Here is a 27,019-nt window from a genome sequence, read left to right as displayed (position 1 = left end):
CTTTTAGAACTTGTTTAAGTAGCAATATTTTATCCCTTCACTCGGAGTGTGGGAACTTGTCGGCTTTTAGCCTATTCAGTAATTTTAGAACTCGTGTTGAATTAATTCAATAATTAAAGTGGAGTGGGATCAGGAAAAAAGAGAATATTTTAGAATGAAGTAGATATGTGCTGAATTGAGCTAGGAATTAGAAAATTAAATAAGTTTAAATTAGGTTTTAAAATATCATTACACACACACACATATATATATATATATATAATTGTATTTATTTCATTATTATATTATTTTTATTATTTATTTGCATATTATTTTAGTGATATTTTATCTTAGTGAATATGAAAAGTAGAAATGGAATTTCAGCAAGTTAATTTGCTCATGCTTTGTATTGTAAAGCAGAATAAAGTTTTGAAGTATTTACTTACTAATGGAATTTTGATTCAACATTGTCGTCGAGTATCATTGTTTGATTACTGGAATACCAGTAAAAAAATTGCATTGATTTCCATTCAGCAGTAACAATCACGGATATTTTATGCTGACGTTATAAATAATTATAATGGCTCTTAATCGTATAAATGAATACTTGAATTTTAAAAATTAATTAAATCACCACTTATTTTACTTTAAATTTTGCATATCCATGCATGAAAAAATCAATTAATATACATACATATTACTTATACATACATAATTTTATGTCAATGCTTTTTTCAAGTTTCAGTACTGTCATTTTCAGGTTCGAACCACATATCCAAAATCGAATTTGATTAATATGAGGATCTCTAGAAAAATTTGAATTATAAAATGACTATCAACTATTGCAATTTTAAATGAATATGTCGTTAATTCTTAACTTGTGTAACTTTCTTCATTCATTTTGTGCTAAATAAAATCCCATTCAAATAAAAAAAAATGTTCTTCAGTTACAAGATATATTAAAAATTACTTAGCCATGCCAGTTAATTTATGGTTTCAATAGCATCAGCGATTTTATATCGATTTTTAAGAAACAAGATCCTGTGTTTGTTAAATATGAGGTACAAATATATTTCTGAGACAACTGCTGCTTATTGAGGAACAGTGACTTACACCATTTTACAAAAGATATCCTTAAAACCTTTCAACCTCACCAATCCTACTTCACAAAACGAAATAAAAAAAAATATTTCCTCTTGATATTAAATAACATAAAGATAACTGTACAATTCCAACAGTCATTTATATCACAGCGGGTCCAAAGCTAGCAAGCATATACAATAAAGCACCAGATTTTTCCATCGTTTTCAACAACACCATAGGAGGGAACGAGAGGAGAAACTAACTGTAAATTTGATTCAAAGAGGATTTCCAAGATTAACTTTCATATTTTTCTTACCTCCCTCATCCGCCCCTCTTACTTTATATCGTCTTAAAGGGAGGGGGAGAGGGAACCTCCCAGCAAGCTCCTTGTCAAGTGGAATTTGTGATCTTTTGATAGTAGGGGTTTATTGTTTCCTGAAGCTGGAGCTCCCTGTGCTCGGGTAATTAATAACTGGCACGGATTCGTGAATCTTTCAGTTGTAAAAAATTAGTATCGAGCTCTATGGGTGGGCTGGGGTGAAGATTTAAAATAGAGGGGGTAGTCTTAAAGTTGGATGGATGAAGTGATGGTTCGGTTCTGGGTCATAGATTTTTGTGAGTAGTGAAGCACTAGGAGAAGTAGTACAGGAAGAAAAAAGGAAATGTAATTTTTACAGAAATCTGTTAAAACAAATAATATCGTCTGAGCTTCGGATTCTTAATTGAGATAGTATGTATACTGCAGGAAATTCAAAAAAAAAAAAAGGGATAATAAATAAATAAAGAAGAAAGATTGGTGCATTGCGATTTATTTTAAACAGATGAATAAAAGATTATGCAATATTTGATTTGCTAAATTAGTTTCCTTCATATACAATGGCATCTCTGAATCGTATCGAATTATCAAATTTTTGAAATTGAAATTTAACTAACCCTTAAAATAACAATTAACTCAAAATACAAAAACCAGTTGGGTCTGCTTTAATATCTCTATTCATTGATTGAGTGAAAATATTCCACTGACCTTTCTATTATACAAAATGCTGCACCATAATATTTACTTTGGCTGCTGAATTTGGCCATGACATTATTTAATTTCATGTCTGGAATTTATCAAATACAAATTTTTAGAAAAATTTATTGTCAGTATATTCAATAAATAATAGTTCAATAAAGTTAAAATAGTTTAATCTTATTTTTGATGCATTCATTTATATTATCTAAAATAATTAAATGATGTGCATAATCATATTACAACAAATGTAACATAGTAATTCTTACAAATTTATGTAAAACATACAATATTGCGATATTTTTTAACGACTTTATAAAAATAGTCCATATTTTATATGATATTCTCAATTAAACTTTTCTAAGCTTGTTTTATTTTTAAATATTTTTTCAATCAAAACTTTTTTTACCTCTAAATTCTAATGGAAAGATGAAAACGTAATCAAAAAATGCATCAGAATTAGAAAGAAAAAAAAACACGAATGTATTATTGCTGTGTAATTATTGTTGCCTGCATGGTGAAAGTTTGAATTCGAATAGATAGCTTCAAAGAATTTAGCTACATACTATTCATTCAAATTAAAAATAAAATTAATTAATATCCATACATTTTTTAATAAATATAATAACAAAACATTAATTTATTTTTGAATAATTTTTTATAAAAATATATTAGTTGCGTTTTATATCCAGAAATTCGCTTAAGTTAAAAAATTCTTTTTGTTGACGTTTAGAAATAACTTTTTGTTTGAGTAATTTTGTTAAGTTTTTTCAAAACAATGTTGTATCAAATGTATACAAAATAGGTATTCGTCTACAATATTTTTGCAAGAAACGAAGTACCAGCTATCTTTCAATCAAAATTATCACAGAGTTTTATAATAAATAGGAATTTTACAGCGACAAATCAATTTTGGTATTCAATGAGCTTTAAAAATGAAAAAATAAGGGACATGATCATACAAGATAAGAATATACTCTCGGAGACAAAATAGCATGTGCCGTTACATTAGTCTTATAAACAAATTTTACTGATTTCATCCCATTATTGCATAACCAAAAGATTCGAATAATAATATTTAAAAATTAATAAAATAAAATAAGTTAATGAAATATATTTTAACCTAAGCATTGTAAATAATTAACACTTACAAATTGATGCTATTTCAAAAGTTATTATTCGCTGTAATTTTAGTTTGTTTGTTTTTTCTGTTCTATTTCATTAAGTTTTGCTCATATGCCAACTGCAGAGTTATTTTTTAAACAGCTGCTTGCTAGAAACATACAGATGTCACATCATTTGTTTACCGCCTGTCTTTCTGTTATGGAAAGTGGCGTTATTTTAGTGTAACGAGTGTTTATTCATGTAACTTTTTCGCACTTTGTAAAAGTTTATTTCCATTTCAAACTGTAAGGGATCCCAAAGTCATTTGTATTAATAAATATCGCGAGCTGGAACATTTAGGTTGCCGCCAATGAGTTCCTTTTTTTAGTATTATTTTTTTTTTTCAGGAATGCAAAGATTTTTTTTTTCTGGTTGTCAGTTGTCTCCAAATCGATATTTAAAAAATAAGTATAAAATTTATCTTAGTAATTTCTTTTTCATTCTTTTTAATAGTTGAATTTTAAAACAGAGTAAAAAAGAAATTAATATGCAAAAGAGTATTAATTATGAATTACAATAATAAATTATAATATTAGTTATTATATATTAATTTATATGTAACTTCTTGGAGATATTTTCAGTTTTTATTTAGGAAATTGTATGATGTTGAGATTAATAAAGTAATAATCAATGCATAAAAAGTGAAATTAAAGCAAAAATTTCTGGATTTTGTATTAGAAATAGTTATGTTTGAGAACTTTCTAAGAAATATTGCTTGTTAAAGTTTTGTCTTAAAAAATTTAAATGGCAATTACAACAGATTCCCATCTATACTCAGAAATTTAACAGCTTTATTAAGTTTTAGCTTCTCTCCAGCTTGCCTAATTAGAAATACAATATATTCTTTTGCTAAAATTAATGCAACTATTTAACTTTTTTTCCCTCACGTTTAAATGAATTTTGCTTCTGAATTTTGATTTGAATATTTGATATATTTGGATCATAATATTCTGATTTAAAAACTAATTTCAAAGGCAAATTAGCTTTAGAAGTTTGGACATAAATGTAAACATATTGTTGTCTAAGAGGAGAACATTTATATTAGGCTGGGTTTTTTTTTAATATATGAATTTTACTATATACAACAGGCAATAAAATTTATAATTTATTTCTCAAATGTTATAATTTCAGAAACTTTTGCATTTCATAATGGTAATTCTTTGTTTTCGGGCAGTTTTCGTCTTTTCTTAAAATAAAACATTATGATTCTAACGATGAATTATATTTTTTAACAGAAATATATAACTTGTATAAAGGCCTGTCTGTGTTAAATCTGCAGTTTTATGTTATGCTATTTAAATGATAAAATAAATTGCTAGAAAAAGAAATTAAAAAAAGCAAATAACAAAACAAATATGAAATCTTTAAAAAAAATCGACAAATTATTTTTAAAAATATTTTTTAAAAGCCGCGCTGAAAATATTTGATTGAATATTTTTAATACTACTGAACATCCGATTCAACAACGCGACTGAAATTGATTCATATATATTATATAAAAAAACTGATTTTTTAATTTAATTTTAGATTTTTCATTACATTTATCCACCAATATAAATACATAATGTATATATTTGATTCCTTTTTCATTAGAATCGATTATTTTATTAAAATATTACTGTGTTGCAAGCTATACAAGATGCATTTCTGGAACAGAAATTACTTTAAATTATTGAATCATGTGAAGTTAGTAAAATATTTTACATGATTATCCTCATAAAGCATTCTAAAACTTCCCTCTTCAAAACATGTAAAATTGAAATTGTTTGTTGACTGTATTTTCAATGTTGACGCATGCATCTACAAAAATCAGCAAAAAGCAATTACCGCGTAATAAAAAATGAATTAATTGGTCCTTTTAGAGTGGACAGTCTGTCCCAACCAAGGTCATCTACAGTAAGCGTTTTACATCGCAATCAACTTAGCATGCTGCTATTTAAACACAACAGCGTGGAAGCAATTTATTTGACATTCAAATGAACTGACATTGTTGACTCATATTAATGTGAAGGTAGGGACAGTAGAGTTACCACGAATTAAAAACATTCGTTAGAAAAAAGAAAGGACTTAAAAAAAAGAAAAATCTTTATAATGTTAAGTGTACAAAGCCATTGCGTGATCAGCATTACGACGAACAAGGCTGCAAATAGGAGGAAATATCACAGTAAAAACAATCAAGTGGCCATTAAAATGAACACAAATGAAGGTTTTCATCAGTACAGATGAAATTGATAAAAGAACTAATAATTATTATTATCATTAAGATGGAAAAATGATAACTTAACCTTTAAACCCACGAGCATTTAAAATAAATTTAATATGACTGCAATTTTATAAATGTAATATGTAATTAGACCTTGATACAAATTTTTAAACTAGGTATTATCGTTTGGTTTTTCATCCGCTACACCTATATTCAAGTTTAAAAGATTTGTTACCGGATTCTGTAGTTAAAAAATTTAATATAATAATAAATTCCAATATGATCAGGAAATGATGATTTGATCATGATTCAATATGATAACTTTATCATGATAATACTAGATAATCTTAATCGCATTTTATGGCATTATTTTTCAGTGTTTTAATCATTGAATTTATACTCACGACGGTATTAAATAGTTTTTATAGATATGATATTATCTGCAAATTTAAACTATGCGTCATGATTCAAAAATCGTTCAAAATGTTCTTACAGGATAGACCAATGAAATTAACAGTAGTTGATTTCCTTAAATTTTCACCTTTCAGTTTAATAAATAAGAAGACGAAATTTTAAATAAAGCATCGCATATTCATAATTTAACAGCCATTAAAGCCAATGTTCCGAATGAATACAGTGGTAGCCAATTTATATTATTTTCATGAAAGTAGTAATAGTAGTGTGGTATTAGTATCTATTAGTTTTGTTCAAGTATACACACAAATTCCAGAGAGTCTTTAAATCGCTCTATGTATCTACCGTCCAATTTGTCGTTTGGCTTATCAAGCAACTTCAAAACCATCTCCCTCCCGATTACAGTTGTGTGTCCAACGCAGTCGGGCAATCAGCCCAAACATGGTCATTAAACTTCACCTTCCATAAAGCCATAAAACGATTCATTTAAAGAGATTCCCGCTCCCCCATCCCCTGTATTCCAATGGCGATGTCTAAAAGCCCTTACAACCACCGACTACCTTTCTGGAAAAGGGGTGCACCTCACTTGGAGATGTAAGGAGAGGGGGAAAGAGAACTGCAGTTGTCGATGTTTATGTAACTTAAAACTAACTCAAAGGGATATTGCTGTAACTTGAGCAGCCATTTCATGGTCATTATGAAAGGGGGTAAACGAAACAAAAGTGCCCGGGTAATGGCTCATCATTAGCCGTAACCGTGAGTTTGAATTTTGGCCTAAGGGTTGATTAATAAGAATAGGTATGGATGGCATTGATGTGGATTTTAATGGAATGGGTTTTTGGGGAGTGTGCATTGAGGTACTCTGATTTATTAAGCTATTATTCGAGATTGAAAAATTAGGCAATTTGGGGGAAATTATTTTAATAGTCGTGAGTGAAAAAATTAAATAGGTTTTAAGGGGATAAATTAGACTGCGTAATTTTATAAGTGACTCATGGATTTAATGGAATTATTGATTGGTGAGAATCAATTCTGAAAAATTTTTAAATCATTCATCTGCGATTAATATGGAGTTTGTTTTTTGTTACCAATATGAAAATCAAGCTAAAACATTAAATTTAAGAAATCTATGTATAAAAAACGCTAACGTACGGGGCACCGAAATCGAGCTTATTACTAATTATAGAGTTGCAAAAGCCAAATATAAAGAAAATATCATATGAATTTCAGACTGCTTCATTCAGTAAGCATTTTTACAGCTGTACTGAATCAAACGCTTCACATAGCTAATCAATGGAGCTGCAAAATATTATTGGAAGTGTTCTGGAGAAAGTTCGTCATGTCACCAAAGAGGACATTCATTTAGAGGATGGATATAAAAGAAATCAAGAAATAGGCTTCAAACAAAAAGTTCAATCAGGTGCAAAAATTGGCTTAACCGCTGCCAGATAAGTAACCGTGGTAAGAATTCATATTAATGTACCAGTCCTTTCCAAGCATGCCAAAATCGTGCCAATCACCTAAAAACTCTCTAAAAGTCTGCAATGCTGGATATATATCAGAAATGCTAATAAAAAGCTTTTAAAGTTTCAATAAAAAATTATCATGATTATATTTGGCGTGAAATTGTTTCGAAATCTTTCCATTTTGTCGATATTAATCTTAAGCCTCGCCATAATCGTTATGACTTGCCTGCGGAATTGATTTCAAAAGAAACAATTATCTTATAAAAATGCTTTTTTTTTATTATCTTAAGACTAAAAAAATTACCTTTTTAATTACAACAATTTCATTTTCGTTTAACTTTAATGTTTTTAATTCAGTCTGATACACTATCTGAAACAATGTTTTTATGGAATTCAAACTCGCCATCAAAACATTCAAGCACGTACTTTTGCCAATAATTCAATCTTTAGAAGGATTTTCACTATCACTTTCATATAATATTACACTTTGTTATTTGCAGTAAGTTGTTTTAATCGAAATCATGTGTTTTATTCATATCAAATTACAAATTGAAATGGGTTTTTTTTAAATTAAATGAATTCATATTATTAATTTAACAGCCTAAAAGGTCAATAATATAGACGAACTGCTAGTTAAGAGTTAAAGATTTATCAAAGGTCTATTAACAACATACAATACTCTGTTGCTTTTTTTCTAACATATCTGCTTGTATTGTATGTGTGGTATCTGTATTCATATAATGTCCTAATGTTAAAACGGGGAAAGAAGCATGGCCTTATGGTCTTAAAACAAACTTATTTAAGTTTAAAAAAAAAAAGGACCATGGTAAATAACGAGATTTCAAAAACTCTTCCTAATGAATATATATGTGTAATTTCAGCTGCGAATGTTTCGAGTCCAAGCGCGAAAAGTCCTTAAGCTGTCACAAATTTAATTGAGTTGTCCTCTTCTGAGCCTAATATATTCTTTTAGGGGCAGAGGTGACTCACTGCGACACTCTTGCTCAACCACGCACTTGAATTATGACTTGGCTTCTTGTTTTCAAAAGTGATTCAGATTTTTCTTTCTTTTTTTTTTTTTTTTTTTTTTAACTCCATTTGTGTGAAAAAATACGTAGGTTTTTGTGAGTCTTTTTCTAGACATGATAAAACCTTTGGTTCTACACTTTTTGAACGCAAGACAAGATTCAGATGCTGGGTGTTCTGCAAAATTATTAAATGATTTTTCTAACAATGCATTCACTGTTCATGAATTTCAATGTATACGTTAAATAAATTTTGATTAAAAGCAGAGATTTTCATCAAAATTGTCAGCATTTTTCATTCAATTTACTGTTCAATATTTGTGTTTAAATATATTAAGTGCCATTTTACCCTTTATTTATCGAATTATTTTACCATCCATTTTTCAAATTTATTTTTGAACCATTAGTTAACTTTTGATACAGAATAAACCCAAGAAGAAAAAAAAACTTTTTTAATTAAATTAATAATAAAAAAATTATAATGTTATTTATGGTTGATATCTACTGCTCTTTATTGGAAATACATTATTGGTGTTCCTTCAAATGCTGTTAGAAAAATTCAGACGTGACGATATCAGACGGATTTAAATGGCACTTTAAAATACCGTCGGTAAATAAAGGGTTAAAAGCTCAGTATGTAATAGAATAACGAAAACTGTTGATATAACATGAAGTTACTAAAATTCATAGCTGAAAATTATATTAATAAATGCGTTATTTCATAATACCACTTAATACAAATTTTTTGATTCTGGTTTTTTTTTTATTGCACAAGTTCAGATACAAAATATAATAATAATAATAACTGATTCTCCCAGAAAAAAATTTAAAAAATTTCATTTTTTTCGTAGCAGAATTTAAATATACGATTTCAAAAAAGCCAATGTATCTATTATTTATTTATTTTGAACTTCACGAATATACATAAAACTAAACTTTCCGAATTCTCTATTGTAATTTGGATTTTCTAAGGCTTTTCGTTGCTTCAGTTCGTACATATTTTTTCATTGCTAACAAAAGGTACTTTAAAAGACTTTTCTTACACCTGTAAATTGATTGACCAGATAAGAGAAAATGCAATCGATTATGGCGACCAGTTAGGCCATTTTCATTAAGTGAATGCGCGGTTGCATATATATGTAGATGAATTGATATTCCATACCTAAGATTTTACCTTTAAGGATTTAATTTCCCAAATAAATGATACCTTTTGGAAATTTTTTTTAATAATAGACTGGTATTTTATTTTATATTATGTATACAAAAAATAACTATATACATAATATAAAAAAAAATAGGCGAAGACATTTTAGATTATATGACAACTTTCCTCTCAGGTAAATATCCTTTTATAGAAATCATTGTCTCTACTTTTCCTCCTCTTTCCTCCTTTATCCGGTACAACATCCGGTTGCGTGATATAATGGCGTGTTGGGAAGCAATAAAAATGCTGTTACGAAAATTTTTCATAGCGTAGTACTATTCGAAATGGTCTGTAAGTTACAAGCAGTAAGAGGCGCCTTCATAAGAAAAGGCGAAAAAATTGAAGAAAAGCCGAGGTATGTGCTTTACATTTTGAGGTTAAAATTTCGTGTAAGTGTGTGCGTGCGCACCGCACGTATGCATGCGTGAGCGTATGCTTGTGTGCATGCGTGTGACGCATACATGCACTAACTATGTATGAGTCTTTCTCGAGCTAATTCGCATTTAGACATCCCTCTTCATCGGGTCATTGTAGAATCTTCGAGCATTTAGGTTAGCTAAAATTTTACTCTTTTCCAAAGACATGAAAGATTCTTATTTAGTCCTTAATTTGAATCTGTATTTCTCTTTCCTTCGGTTATCATAATAATTGAAATCTATAATATTTTTTACTCGTATTATATACATCTAAAATTCAAAAATGAATATATTTTGCATTGTTTTATACTAAATATAGCGTTAAAAACCATTTATATCATTAATATTTTCCAAAATAAGGAAGAATAGAAGTGTAAATAGAATAATGCAGGTAATTGTGTCCAGAACAGAATTTATCCTAACTTTCTGACAGTTTTACTAATATAGTTGCTTGTTTCTCTTCAAATGTATTTATAACTGCAGTTATCTTCTTATAAAATACTTATTAATTCTGATTCGAATAAGCCAAATTATCAAATTTGCAACTTCTGTGTTATTTGAATTTATTATAAAAATATAATACTGTTCAATGCATTAAATAGCTTTTTAATTACATTACTTTAAATTGAAAATCAGTAGCAATAGCGATAAAAGTCTTGCCTTCAATATTTTTCATATGATGCGAAAAATATCAGATGATAAAAAAGGAATAATATAAAATCCTTTTGCTATTGGAACAGTATATAACAATTACTAGGCAATGCTTCACAAATATGATACAAAAACTATCAGATGATTCAGAAAGAACAGCATAAAATCCTTTTGTTATTGGAACTGTATATAACAATTACTAGGCAATGCTTCACAAATATGATACAAAAACTATCAGATGATTCAGAAAGAACAGCATAAAATCCTTTTGCTATTGGAACAGTATATAACAATTACTAGGCAATGCTTCACAAATATGATACAAAAACTATCAGATGATTCAGAAAGAACAGCATAAAATCCTTTTGTTATTGGAACTGTGTATAACAATAACTAGGCAATGCTTCACAAATATGATACAAAAACTATCAGATGATTCAGAAAGAACAGCATAAAATCCTTTTGCTATTGGAACAGTATATAACAATTACTAGGCAATGCTTCACAAATATGATACAAAAACTATCAGATGATTCAGAAAGAACAGCATAAAATCCTTTTGCTATTGGAACAGTATATAACAATTACTAGGCAATGCTTCACAAATATGATACAAAAACTATCAGATGATTCAGAAAGAACAGCATAAAATCCTTTTGTTATTGGAACTGTGTATAACAATAACTAGGCAATGCTTCACAAATATGATACAAAAACTATCAGATGATTCAGAAAGAACAGCATAAAATCCTTTTGTTATTGGAACTGTGTATAACAATAACTAGGCAATGCTTCACAAATATGATACAAAAACTATCAGATGATTCAGAAAGAACAGCATAAAATCCTTTTGCTATTGGAACAGTATATAACAATTACTAGGCAATGCTTCACAAATATGATACAAAAACTATCAGATGATTCAGAAAGAACAGCATAAAATCCTTTTGTTATTGGAACTGTATATAACAATTACTAGGCAATGTCTCACACTACTTTCAAATAATTTAGTATTTTCCATTAATAATCTTCACGAATCCCACCCCCTTCCTCCACTATAAAAAGAATATCAGAAGAGCAAATATGAGGGACAGCTCGATCATCCCTGTCAGACGATTTTTATGAGGTCGGCACCACCCACGGAATGTGTGGGTAGAAATTTAATCTCTACCCCCATCCATATATATATTTTTTTATTTTACCTGAAATGAAATGAATGCTGTCTATCAAAGTCAGTTCCATAACCTTAATGCATGAACTTTTTAACTACAATGTTTTATGCTAGATAATTTAATATTTTTTAAATGTGTTATATACTTTTTAAAATAGGTATAAATACTAAAATGCAGCAAACCGAACTCATTTAAGACTTTCTTAACTTGAGCTTCAATAGAAAATTGTTCAGCTAAAATAAATTCAGAAAAATTATTCACAATTTTTTATTGAAATTTAACATTTAATAAAATATGCACTTTTTTAATTCTCATTAAAATTAAATCTTTTAAAATTCTTTAATAAGGAAGAAGTGTACTTAATATAAATAAAAAAAAAATCTTTAAAATTAGTTTCACAAAACTTTATTTGATTTATTAAAGCTGTTTTTCTATTTATTTAGCTAAAACAAATTTTCCAAAATATATTCTAGTCTCTTTTTACAGCAATCATATCGTTCCACTTAAAAACCAAGTTAAGAAAAATTATTTACCTATTTAAATATTTACCGATTTCATTTCATTATCTTTAACACATCTCAAATTGCAAAAAAAATTATGATAAATTATAAAGATTATTAATTTTATTAGACTTATTGTGAAGAAAGCATTTTCGCATAAATTTTCAACTCTTTGTAATAATTGAAACACATCGTCTGCAATATTTTCTTGAAACAAACCGTAATCCTCTTCAAATTGTATAAAATACTATTACCATTTTTTCATATGAAAAATTTTTAAGAATTTTTCTGAATTAATACTGAAATCATTTTGAAAATTAGCCAATCAGATCTAAATTTCAGAGTGGTGTGTCTTTTATATACTAAGTGTATTACAATATTAATACGAGAATGACCAAATGAAATAATTAATATGCTGACCGTAAGAGATTTCCTGATTTTCAGTGTAGTGTTCATAAAACATTTAAAATCGTTTCTTTTTTTTTTAGTTGTACTACTCATGGCTAGTGTTACTTTTAAATCTCGGCCATATGAATAAAAACATGCAGTATAACAATGAATCATAATTTTTCTAAATTAAAAATATCCAGTTACAGTTCATTTTCAGAAAATAAATAAATAAAACTCGTTTTAGAGAATATCATGACATAATTCTTCTTTTCAAGATCCAAATATTTATTACTATTTATGTCGATTAAATGTAAATTATCTTTTTTATGCAATTTCGCAAATGAAAAAGAAGAATATATAATGTTTACCCTCTTTATATCCTAGATGTTAATCATTTGATATTTATCTATTTTGGCGACCAGTTGGTTCGCCGGGAATATTGATTATATTTAATTTCGGTTAAATCGTTTAGATATTAACATTGTGTCCATGATTTCGGAAAAATGATCAGACTTCAAAATCTGCTATTTAATTGCTTTACGTATGTTCTATTCATTGTATACATGAACCATTCAATTGGAGAATAGTCAAATAACATCATAGCGTAATCAATTGGGGACTAGTCAAATAACATCATAACCTTCTAACATTCGCACTATTGTAACTGCACTTCTTTTTTTCCGTCTTGTAAACAAGGCTTATATTAAATAAAATTCTTCCTTAGTTTTCACTAATAAGAGAATAATCGAGCCATTAAATATTTGATGAAACAATGAAAATGGTTTGAATAACAAGACAATAATGTTATTTAAGTATTGTTAGAAACTAGACAAAAAAAAAATATTTTCAAAAAATATCTCCATAGTTCAAGAAAAATTTGTACGACTATTAAAATGATATCCTTAAAAAGATAATAATTTGAATTTCATAACGGTGTAAAGACCATTTTTATGCAATATTATTTTTTGCAGTTACCACAGAAAAATTTCAAAATTCCGGTTAATTAAAATTTTAACTAAAACTTCAAGAAAAATCACCTCGTAGTGCATATTTCCATTCTCCAAAATATATATCTGCCAATTTGATAGCTGTAGGTCAAACGATCTATAGTTCACCGGGGCACACAACGAAACACTGACGCACATACATTCATCTTTATTATTAATAGAAATGCATCTTTTGAATTGTATAATAAAGGTATCTCTTAATATACAAGAACTATTCTAGAGAATATTTGCTACTGTATTTCCGTATTTGCTTAGAGGTACCATATTTAACTATAATCTATCATGTAACACAATCGCATAAAAGTTTTTACTGATTACATTACTATAAGCTTTGTTCACATTAAGAAAAATGATATTCAAAGTTGTTGAATTGCCACCCTTGATTTGCATGCTTCGATATTCAAATAGTGCATCTGAAACTAAAATGGATTGCCGTAACTAAATTCAGACAAATGCCTGATTTCCCCAAGGATATCCTGAGTCAAACATTCGAACGCTGGTGTGGAGAGCACACTGATTCATGCATAGTTTTCATCACATCATTAAATTCAAATTTACTAGGTCCGAGCCAAAATTACTCTCGTATAGATTGAACAGATTCATAAGCTTTATTATTAGGGTGTTCCATAAGTTTCTTTCCGATTCCTAATATGAAATGAATACACAATATTTACTGTTTAGGATATTATATATTTTGTTATATAAGAAATCTTTTGCTCTATTACCTTCTTCCATCTCTCATGAAGCTTCGTTATTCCTTCTTTCCAAAATTGTTGTGTTTTGGGCGAGAAATAATCCTCGAGGTAGACTTTTATTTCGCTGATGGATTTAAAGCGTTATCGCGAAGAGTATTATTTAAGGACAGAAAGAAGTAATAATTAAATGGAGCGACATCTGGAGAGTATGCAGGATGCGGTAAAACATCCCAATCAAACTGTAAGAGCTTCTCTCTTACGACTAATGCAATATGTGGTCTCGCGTTGTCAAAATGAAAAACAAAGCCTGGTTAGTTCATTAATTCTGGCTGTTTTTTTTCTATGGCAGCTTTTAATTGATCCAGTTAATGACAGTATTTCGTAGAATTTATTGTTTCACCTTTAGGAAAGAGCTCGTAGAAAATTACGTCTTTCCAATTCCACAAAATGGACAAAAGAACTTTCTTGGGGGGGGAGGGGTAGTCCCGGCTTTGCGACAGTTGAAGGCCTATTGTCCTTACACCAAGTAAATAGACGGCGGCCTGCATGCTTGCATAAGCAGAACCACATAAGGCCATTCATAGCGCGATGAGAAAGAAACTTTTGGGACACCCTAACAATTTAACAAATATCAAATATAAATACATTTTTTTAAATCTACTCAAACTACTTAACTCGTTAATTTTGATGAAAACAACATTCAAATATTTTTTTTTTTTTTTCTATCTACAACTATTTATTCAGGGAACTGTTACCAATATCTACAAATCGCTTATCTCTTCAAAACACAAGACAAAAAATAAAATAAAATAAAAATCTAAGTGTTAGAAAAAGCTGAGGATATTGCACTCTAAATAAAATCGAGGAAGGCTATTGCCAAAATATTTATGACCTACAAATAACACGAACAGGAGTAGAAGAAAAGATAGAAGACACATAAAAATAGTGGTGATTAGCACTGTTTGATTTAGGTGCACGAACAGGAGCGGCCCCTCCTAGCGGCGGTCACCTGTGGCGTGTAATGGCCAATGAACGATACAGGTGCGGGGGCGTTGTAGGAAATAACTATTTGTTTTCGTGTTGTACCGCTGGGATGGGGGTGTCGCGCACACAACATCCGGGGACCCCTCACTGAGCAGGTGGACGCCTGAATGAGGCTCTAAATAACGATGTAGCAGACGATTATAAGAGTACGATGTGAGAATAATTTTGTTGTTGTTGTTGCTGCTGTCACTTTGCATTCGATGAAGATTTGTTGGTTTTTATAGCATAAAATATTTTATTGGGTTCTTTAAAAAATCGTTTGGCGTGACAAAATTTTGCTATGCAGCCGATTTATAATAGATTTATTGTACCACTTCAGATTATTTTTCTTCTAAGACTTCTAAAATATTTACATACTTCTCGATTTAAGTTCCGATTGGTTCGAAATCGAACTAAAGTCAGGAAAATCAAGATTATATTTCTTAAACACTATTTTCATCTTAACAGATAATTGAAACTGTATATAAAATAAAAATTTCAAAATATTATGGAAAAATTCATAATAATTACTCTACTGTAGATAAAAATGCAACCTAAAGTCATGTTTTATTTTGATTTTTTTTACATGATTGTAAATGATAACATGATCGTAAAATGAGAAAGAGTAATTGGAAATAAAAAGAAAATCTTAAGATTTCAGAAAATGACAACAAATATAATATGTATCTAAAAATGCAAAAAACAGATAAAAACCTTTAATATATGTAAATTTCTACTTACCTTACGTTATTCACGTTAATTGCTATGACCGAAATTCGCTCTATTTTTTTACATCGACGTTCAGGTGCTCTTCAGTCAAAATAATTCCCAAATCACAAAAATATATACTTACATATAAGAAATTTTCAATATGTGTGTATTTCAACAATATAACTAAGTGCAAAATTAACACTTAATTAGCACCCACAGCACTAAATCTTAAAAGCATATTTGTTAGGAAACTATAAAAGAATATGACATGCATAAATTTAATAATCGTTTCTTTCGTTCCTCAAAATCTTTTCTGTTTTAAATCGAACTTTATCGAATTGGAAGAAAAAGTCTACCATATTAATGTTAAGGGCACTTTTCAAAAAAAAAAAAATCAAAATGCAGACATAATTAAGTCATGCTCCTTTTCATTTAATTATTCGTTTGCATATTTCAAAATATTTGTAACTTGTTCTTTTGCTTAAATCATCCTTTAATGCAAAAATTTATTTCCTGGTTTACTGGACATAATCGATAACTGCAACTGTGAGAAAAATTAGTGTGGCTTCACGTAACGTCCCTGCGGAAAGAAATTAAAATTTCCAATTTAAAAGGCTAGCACTGAATAATTTGAGTCTTTGGTAGCTCTCAAATTAAAAATCACGCATATCAAAGCAACACCTTGAAATATTTTTTTTAATGTTTTTGAGAGCTGTACATCCATCCATTCTTTATGAGTAAAAAAATAAGGTTACAAAAGTGTTTTTCTTATTTAATTTTATCCTTCTCTTCGTCTCTAACTTTGCAACAATTGTTTTTCTAGTTCTATATGTACCATTTTGTATTGACATTTGCACTAAAGAAAACCTTACCCATTTATGAGTATTATTTTCTTTATTATCCTTTTTTATCAATCAAAGAAAGGTAATACTTTTTTAGAATGCCTTTCTTGAATGGACCTTTTATAATACTGGGAAAAGAGTTTAATGATTTAAACGAGCTTACAAAAAAAAATCTTGTCCATATACTCTCTTAAATAGTACATATATGTAAACATATTTTTTAGCAGTTGCGTGACCGAAGAGAAGACACTTTTTAATTTTTAAACTCGATATACTCCATCCCGGGGAGGTATAATTTGCGTATAAAGAATAAGTGGTTAGAAATACGTCCGTCTACATCGCGACACAAGAGCAAAAGAGACCGAAATTCTTCCTTCAGTGATTTTATACTATTACATTCTGTTAGGGATTTCTTTGACACGTGTTGATTTAGGTAAAGGAATTTTAGGTATCTTTAAACGAATGTGGAAAATATTAAGGATTTTTATCCCTTCCCTCGGTGAGTGAGAAAATGTGTAATTGGCTCATGAAATAAGAAAACAATTTAGAATGAAGTTAATGTGGGTTAAATTTAGAGAAAAATTATCAAATAAATTAAGTTTAAATTAGATTTAAAAATATCATATATATATATATATATATATATATATATATATATATATATATATATATATATATATATATATATATATATATATATATATATATATATATATATATATTCAAATACCCTGTTAAGTGGCAAACATTGAAAATTTTGCATCAAATAAGAAATTTTATTTGGTAAAAATTAACTATAACTTTTTAACGTGGTTATGTATTTCTGCCTTTGAGTATATATATCTGCATGAGTACAGCAAATTGCATTGAGTCTAGCATTTGCATTATGAAATAATGAAACGATGCCATCAAAATAGTTTCTGATATCTACTATTCTAGTTACCTAGTATCTGTATTTAAGCATAATGACAAACATCAGTAAAGTAAAAATTATCCCTTCAGAATTCGTTCTAACAAAAATATCTAATTTTTTCCCCAGCCATTTTATTTTGTTCACCCCTAATCGTTTCTTTTTTATTTACTATAAAGAATCAAATCGTTCCTCAATGGCAATAAAAAAGCAGTTATTCTCTCTCTGCTATACAAGTCCGCAAATATTCTTTGATTTACAATCACCAACTAAACTTCAGAGAAGTTTCAACATTGTCCTGCATCTGGTCAGTTGACACGAGTCAAATAAAATCAGAAGGATTTGAGAAGAATCCAGGCTTATAAGTTTATGCCCCCTGTCATGACCCTATCGTAAAGAAAGCGACTATAAAACATCCACATGGCACTCCATTCCCCTTTTATTTCATCCCCCCATATTGACCCCGTCATGAGAAAAGTTAAAAACCCAGATACTTTCTAGACTCCTGCTGTTGCTTTGTGACAAGCTTTGAGAGATCAAAGAATAATATGACAACAATGCAGGGATTTTTTTTTTCTCTTTAGCTTGCTTGCTGTTATGATTCAAAAAATGGCTTTTGTCTGAAAAGAGAACGCATCCGTTTTTGTTATTTTTTTTATTTGCTGTGATTTATTTTTTCCCATAATTTTTAAAATAGTTTCAATGATTGTTTAATACCCAATGAAACAAAAGAGATGCAAAAAGATCCAATATCTCGTGCACTTTCTTTACCCCCAAATTGCCTTTTTTCAAATTTCTGTTCATGCGAGTAGATCTTTGATATTATTTTAAACTTGTTCTCGAAAAAAAGTGTGACCATGTAAATTCGGCACTGCTGAAGCAACAGGAACGATGTTTCAATTATAATCTTTTGTATAAGTAGGTAAAAAATTGTGGGCAAAATTTATTGCAAATCATACTTCCAATAATTCGCTTTCCAATGGAAGGGAAAAAATGTCACTATTTTCAACTTTTTACTAAGAACTAATAAAATCAGAAATGAGTGAAAATGCAGTGGTTGAATTGTTTTCAATTGGAAAGAACTTCTCAAGATCACATTTTTTAACTTAAAACTAAAACTTTTGCTCAACAGCCATCTTTAAGTATGAGTTAATACAACTGATCTAATTTAAATCCTACAACTTTTGACATCATACGCATAACCATTTCGCTAAAATACCAAGGCAGTTGGTGTGCCAAAAAGTTCATTTCGATTGAATGAAGATACTGTCTGAAATTTATTGCAAGTTATAATAAATAAATAATTTTAATTTTATTTGAGAAAACAACTTATATTCCAAATTTTCCACAAAATAATTCAGCTGAATCTAAGAATGCATGAAATCGAAATTTTCCTGCTAATCTGTAGTTTGGCAGAAAGATTTTTGTTTTTGTAATTGATTTGATAGCTCTTTAAACTATAGATGATCTTTCACATTTAGTAGGTTTGCTTCAATAGTTGTTAATCGTAAAAATCATTGGAGATGTCATTATATTAAAACAAAATTTGAAAAGAAAGTTTTAACTGACTTTAATATTTTTATTAACTTATTAAGAGACGAGACTCTTCATAATTTCATTATGAGGTAGATGAAAATAGTAGACAGTTATTTAATTATTTTCTAAGTTTCATATTTCACAAGACAAAACAAACATGGACACGAAAATACACAGCACTAACTAGAATACAATCTAATGATCCGCGCAGAAGGATCACGGGAAATATATCTTGATGTTAAAAAGGTAACGCCATCTGTTGTATCAAAATAAAAGGTATTAGCGTTTTGCAACCGCTACACATTATAAAAGTAAAATGAATATGTTAAAGATATACTATATATTATTGAAATTCATTTCAAAAATCTAGATAAATATAAAATATTTTAAAATACGGTTAATGACACCTTTCCACTTCTAAATATTCTGTTCGCGTTTGAGGTTTACTAGGAAGGCCAAAATTAATTTTTTTACAATAAGAACAAAGACGACATTGTCCTATTCGCCCATGTATTGGATTTACAACTCTAGACATTGATATTTGTTCTAGAACAAGATCCTGCCTGCTCACATTTCAGTTGTTTCTGTTTGTTTTATAAGTATTGATAAAATGTCCAATTTTTAATTTTCAATATTTCTTCTATCGTCAAACAATTCCAGTTGAGTAACTATTGAAAGTGTCACTTAACATTCTACATTTTATTGATAACTAGCCGCCTTTGGCGACCAGCCGGTTCGCCAATCTTAATGCTCGTTAAAATTTTAATAATTAAATATTTTATTAATTCCTACTTTCATAGCTTCTTCATCAAATATTTTAAAGCTTCAAATTTTGATAGTCATGTAATTCACTCATAATAAAATAAAGTCCTTCAGCCATAACATAATATGTATCTCTCTAATTTTCTGTTAGTTCCGGTAGAATTTATGCTTAAAATTAAAATGGAAATGACTAAACTACAATTAATATAATAATATTTTTTACTGAAACAAAGCATTTTTTTTAATAATATGATTACTGATAATAGAGTCACTGAGCATTTAAACTTTATGGGCACTAAAGAATATCTTTCTTATGTAATATCTCAAGAATTTGTCAACAAAATTTTATGAGATTTATCATGAACAGATCGATTCATTAACAATGTTTAATTTTAAATGCATCAAACTTTAAGAAAATAAAATGAATCGTTTAAAATAATCGGTCGAAAACAGGTTTAAAAAACTACTTAAAAAACGATGTACTTAAAACTATAAGCATATACAAAAAAATATATAACTAACATAAATGCAATTTAATTACAAAAGCATGCAACTAACCTAAAAATAATTTAAATCATTGAAAACAGGTTAAAAAAAACTACTTAAAAAACGATGTACTTAAAACTATAAGCATATACAAAAAATATATAACTAACATAAATATAATTTACTTAAAAAAGCATACAACTAACCTAAAAGTAATTTAAATCGTCCGCTGATAATGGTTGCCATGCCAACAATCAGAACACAGTGCGCATGCGTGAATTTTCTTCGCCTTTTACAGTAATGCAAATGCGTGAATTTTTCTACGCCAGTTGGGGTAACGCTATGCAGATTATACATTTTTAATTTCCTTTATTCTGTGTTATTTTAATTCAAAAGTACTTCAGAATGAATCTGAAACATGGATTAATTAACAATGTTTAATTTTAAATGCATCAAACATTAAGAAAATAAACAGAATCGTTTGAAATAATCTGCCGAAAAATGTTAACCCTAGCCTTATTACTGTTGGGAGAAAAAAATACTGAAGCCTTACTCTGGGGAAGCTGGGGAAAATGGAAGATTTTTTTGGCGGAAAAGTTGGCGATGGGGAAAATGGAAGATTTTTTTGGCGGGAAAGTTAGTTTTTAATTAATAATTGAAATTCTAATTAAAATTTCAAAGAAAGGGACCCCAGGTGCACATTCCCGACCTCTAAGGTATACATGTACCAAATTTGATAGCTGTATGTCAAATGACCTGACCTGTAGAGCGCCAACACACACACACACACACACACACACACACATTGAGCTTTATTATAAGTACTAGCCGCCTTTGGCGACCAGCCGGTTCGCCAATCTTAATGTTCGTTTAAATTTTAATAATTAAATAGGTTGAACCGGAGTTTAACCCCCTTCTTCGCCAAGTTGCGATAACGCTCCAAAGCTGGCAATCTTTATTATGCACTATAATTGAACATCTGCTCCTTTGCTTTTGAACATTTCGCAAGGTCGTTGTTGGCGATTTTTAAAAATTGCTCTAAGCAGGAGGTTAAACTCCGGTCGTACCATTAAATATTTTACGCAATTCCAACTTTAATAGAATCTTCGGCAAAATATTTTAAAACTTCAAATTTTGATAGTCATATAATTCACTCATAATATTATAAGGGCCTTCAGTCATAGCCTGATATGTATCTCTCTAATTTTCTGTTACCCCTCGTAGAAATTATGCTTTAAATTAAAGTGTAAATGATTAATCTGCAATTAATATAATAATATTTTTTACTGAAACAAATCATTTTTTTAATACTATGATTACTGATAATAGAGTCACTGAGCGTTTAGACTTTATGGGCACTAAAGAATATCTTTCTTAATTTATGTAATATCTCAAGAATTTGTCAACAAAAATTTCTCAGATTCATCATGAACAGATCGATTCATTAACAATGTTTAATTTTAAATGCATCAAACACTAAAAAAATAAAATGAATATTTTAAAATAATCGGTCGAAAACAGGTTTAAAAAAATACTTAAAAAACGATGTACTTAAAACTATAAGCATTAACAAAAAAGTATATAACTAACATAAATACAATTTACTTAAAAAAGCATGCAACTAACCTAAAAATAATTTAAATCATCCTTTGGTTGCCATGTCAACAGTCAGAAAACAATGCGCATGCGTGAATTTTCTTCGCCAGTTACGTTAACGCAAGTGCGTGAATTTTTCTACGCCAGTTGGGATAACGCTATGCAGATTATACATTTTTAATTTCCTTTATTCTGTATTATTTTAATTCAAAAGTACTTCAGAATGAATGTGAAACATGGATTAATTAACAATGTTTAATTTTAAATGCATAAAACACTAAGAAAATAAACAGAATCGTTTGAAATAATCCGCCGAAAAATGTTAACCCTAGCCTCAATTCTGTTGGGAGAAAAAAATAACTGAAAGTTGGCGGTGGGGAAAATGGAAGATTTTTTTTGGCGGAAAAGTTGGCGGTGGGGAAAATGGAAGATTTTTTTGGCGGGAAAGTTAGTTTTTAACTAATAATTAAAATTTCAAAAAAAGGGACCCCAGGTGCACATTCCCGACCTCTAAGGTATACATATACCAAATTTGATAGCTGTATGTCAAATGACCTGACCTGTAGAGCGCCAACACACACACACACACACACACACACACACACACACACACACACACATTGAGCTTTATTATAAGTATAGATAGATATACCCTATGTTCAATCTTTCCAATTTTTAAAATACACAGCATTTTATTTTTGATTTTATAATTTTGCATTTTATATCATGATTTTACAAAAAAAAATCTTCAGCTGTAACTAGCTGATAAAATTGAAAAACCTTTCAAATTTTCATTGATTCTAAACCTGCTTTATTTATTTCAAACTAATAAAAATTAAAATGCTAATCAATTCCTGTCGGGCAATGAAGAGGGGGGGGGAATGTATCCTATGTTAATAAACTACTAATTAAACTAATTGAGTTTCATGATATTTTCACATTCCTTTATTTCTGCGCATTCGAATTCGAAACAGCAGCAACAACAAAAGCAAAACTGAAAAAACATCACATTCTCATTGTTTCAAATAAGGCTAACAACAGCAGCAGCAGGTTTAAGAGCAACTTTCTTCAATAGAAAAAAAAGTGAATTTGTAACTTTCAATTTGTTTCCGTCCAAGCAGCAACTAGTAGGTGGCATGTAGTATTAAAATAAAAAACTCCAATAAACTTTTAGGGGAAGGGCCAAGATGATGCATCAGAGATAGCAATCTCATAGACGATCTTTAAACAAAGTTGGGAGTCAAAACAAGAAAACAAAAAGATAAACGGCGTAACAAATGGCGAAAAGTATGAGATATGATCGAATGCAATCTTTCATAACACCTGAGGCTTGGTTCCAACACCCAATTTTCTCACTAACTTCAACGGTGTAATGACTTAATAGTAGCCGAGGGTTGGGATGTGTATTGTTTTTCTGACTGTACTGTTCTATTTCCGTTTTTGGTAGAAGGCGCTATTCTAGGCACTCAAATTACTATAATTTTGTGCGCAGTCATTTGTCTCCTGGTGATTAGTTTATCTTCGCACGCTATTGTTAAACACCAGTGCCGAGTATTGACTTGACTTTAAATTGCACCAGACAGAAAGTTGTGTCAATTAAATGAGATAAGATGCTGTAATTGGATCATTATGCTTTAATAGCTTTCAGTTTTAATTTGCGATTTGTTTTAGAAGTAATTCGTTTGTCTTTTTTTTTTAATTCAGGTGATTATTTTTGAAAAGTGTAATTCAGTTCTTGGTTTTAATCCAAAGGGAGTGTTCTGCCTTTAGTTTTTTAGCAGACTTGCACAGTTTTTGGATGCAAGACTTTTTCCCAATAACCAATTGAATCAAAAATTCGATTTAGATTTACAGTATGTGTGCCAAAACTGTATATCATATTCTATTTACTTAGCTCGTAGTTTTTTTTTTTTTTTTTTTTTTTGCATAATTGTTTTTAAATCTTTACCGACAGGCAGAGAAACTTTCTTTAGCCGACACGAGTCCAAAATTTAATCAAATCAAGAGGTGTACTGGAAAAATTGAGTATAAAATACCTAGCTCTGTTTTCTAGTTATCATTTTCATAGATAGAGATAATAATTTCGAAAACTCCAACAAAACTTAATCATTTACAAAAAATGAAGAAGAAAACTTTTGTAGATCCATTCTTTTTTTATTTTTTATATTGATCTTTCAACATCGATAAAGGATATGGTGACTCAATCAATAAATCTTGATTTCCTAATCGGATTGTAAAATCATTCAAGTTTGTTTGCATTAGTTGAGTGGAGAAAATTAAAAACATTAACCGTTAAAAGACCGAAGACTAAAAATCCTCCTTACTGAAATTCAAAAAACGAACAGCGAAAAATCTGTTATGCAATATTTATCCTTAGAAAATTAAAGTAAGAGGGAATTAATATAACGATACTCAACTTATTGAGATCAAATTCGTGACAAAAAAGAAAAATAGCTAATTATTAAAAATCGTAAAACGAGAGGAAAAGACATTTGATTAGGACCAGAAAAATAGTTCTTATAAAAGTATATAAATAAAAATAATTACTATAAAAGAAATTTATGTATTTATCAATTTAAATCTCAAAATTCAGTGAAACGAGAGAAAATAGCAATGGAGATCCTTGAAATGAATTGTGATTATAATTAACCTCAAATATTTGGTAGCAGCTTCTAGAAGTTTGAAAACAACTGCATTGTTACATTTTCTTGACAACAAAACAAATTTCAAAAAATTAATTTTTGCGCAGTAAAAATTCGAAAGTTTTGTGAAACATTATTATTATCTATTTTCGGTAAATATCATAATATAAATCTGTTAATAGACATTTAGCAGACGATTCCTTTTCAAACATTTTATAATTGCTACTATTTTTATTTTGTTAAAATATTATTAAAAAGTAAAAGCAAACGATTTTTTCTTCGATAAACATTTTTGTTAATATTATTTCGTTTATTTTTTGTATAATAACTGATGATCAATTGTAAACATTCTGGAATCTGGCAATGTTTGTAAGATACGTTGTTATGTTGAAAGAATAAACAAACCTATGGAATTCTAAATTGGTTGGAGTATTATTTTAGTTTTAAGAATTTAAAATGCTCTGCAAGCTATATTATTAAGCTTAAGAAAACGGGCAGTTTTCTAGAAAGCATGCAAAAACTTAAATATTTTTATCTTCTTTTCTTCAATTGAAAATATATTGAGCAATAGTTTACGCGATAATTTTTAACAAAGTCATTTTCGATAATTATTTATAAATAATGCTGAATCATATTGTTTTCACAAAAGAGTGTGTTATAAATTCTACAGTTTGAAAGTTTCTTCAGGTATCCAACTAGGTCCGGAAGCAAATTTTTAAACAAATGATACTTAAACATTTTTAATTGTACCACATAGCTGAAACACATTTGAAGGGTCACTATTAGAAGGAAAAAAATACATTCATTGCCTTTAGTTTTTGAAAAAAAATTGCTTATTAAACGAAATTTTAACAAAATTTTCAATGTTAGGAAGAAAAAAAAAGTAAGTTAAAAATTGATGGAAATATTTAATTTTTATTTCACCTATATATAGCTCACACTATAAAATGTAACAGACCACAAGATAAAAATTATTTTAATAAATAAAAATGTTATAAGTATGTAAATTATCGTTAATGATTTTTTTTGTCAAAAATTGTCTATGTTTTGAACGGAAAGTGTCTGAAAAACATGTCTAAATGAAGCTATCTTAAAATGCGCGGCCTATCACAGCTTCAAAGGTTTTGGATACATGCATACCAAATGTCATGAAATTTTATTGAATTGATTTTGAGATATCATATTTTCCAAGAATCAATCACAGTGAAATATTCATTCTTTTGAAAATACGTTTATATATTGTATTTATAAATTAGATCTTCCAAATGTGATGGAAACAAATGTAGTTTTCACGCTTTTTTAAGAGAAACGCCAAAAATAAGTAAACAACGGCTGAGTAGGTAGAGAATTAATATAAACATAAATATTTTCTTTGGTGAATTTTACAGTAAAAATAAAATAAATTACTCATTTTCGATTAAAAAATACCATTGTTTCCGATTTCATTTTTATTTGTTGTGTATTACTGAAACTGCTGTGCTGTATTACTGTTGTTTGACAACGGGTTTTAAAACCTTCCGAGCTATTGTGCATGCGTTAGGATGGGCTTAATTCGTTAAAATAGGAGTGAGAAGAAAGGCTAAAGAAGGAGATATTTACATTTGATAATAAAATAAACTCGGATTACTCGCAGACTGAATTAAAATTATACGGTCAGAAACGACACGATATTCAGATACACGTGGAAAAAAAATTGAACAAAATAGTATCTAATAGGACGAAAATCAAGGTCAAAGAATGACGAAGAATTCCGGAAATGCACTCATCCTTCCGCGTCTCTCCCCTTAATGAGATAGAATCGCGGAAAAGTGGTCGTCTCAGAATACTGAAACGAACAGTATCTACAGTTCATGAAAATGACGATGATGTCGTGTCAGCGTTACCACCGAAAGGGGTTGCAGAAGCTTCTGAGGGTAAAGACCCCTGAGCACCCAAGGGCAGAAATCTGACTTCTAGCTCATATGAAGAGGAAACTCACACACATTCGCTTGCGAACCCCGTTTTACAGGGGGCACATTCACACACCTCACAGATAGAACAACCTTGCCCGAACCGGGACTCGAACCCAGGACGCCCAGATCAAGAGGAAGACGCGCTACCCCTATACCAGGACGCCAGTATAATCTACAG

This window comes from Argiope bruennichi, chromosome 9 (genome assembly GCF_947563725.1).
Source record: "Argiope bruennichi chromosome 9, qqArgBrue1.1, whole genome shotgun sequence".
Lineage (NCBI taxonomy): Eukaryota > Metazoa > Arthropoda > Arachnida > Araneae > Araneidae > Argiope > Argiope bruennichi.
The sequence above is the reverse complement of the archived record's forward strand: the minus strand, read 5'-3'. Positions refer to the sequence as shown.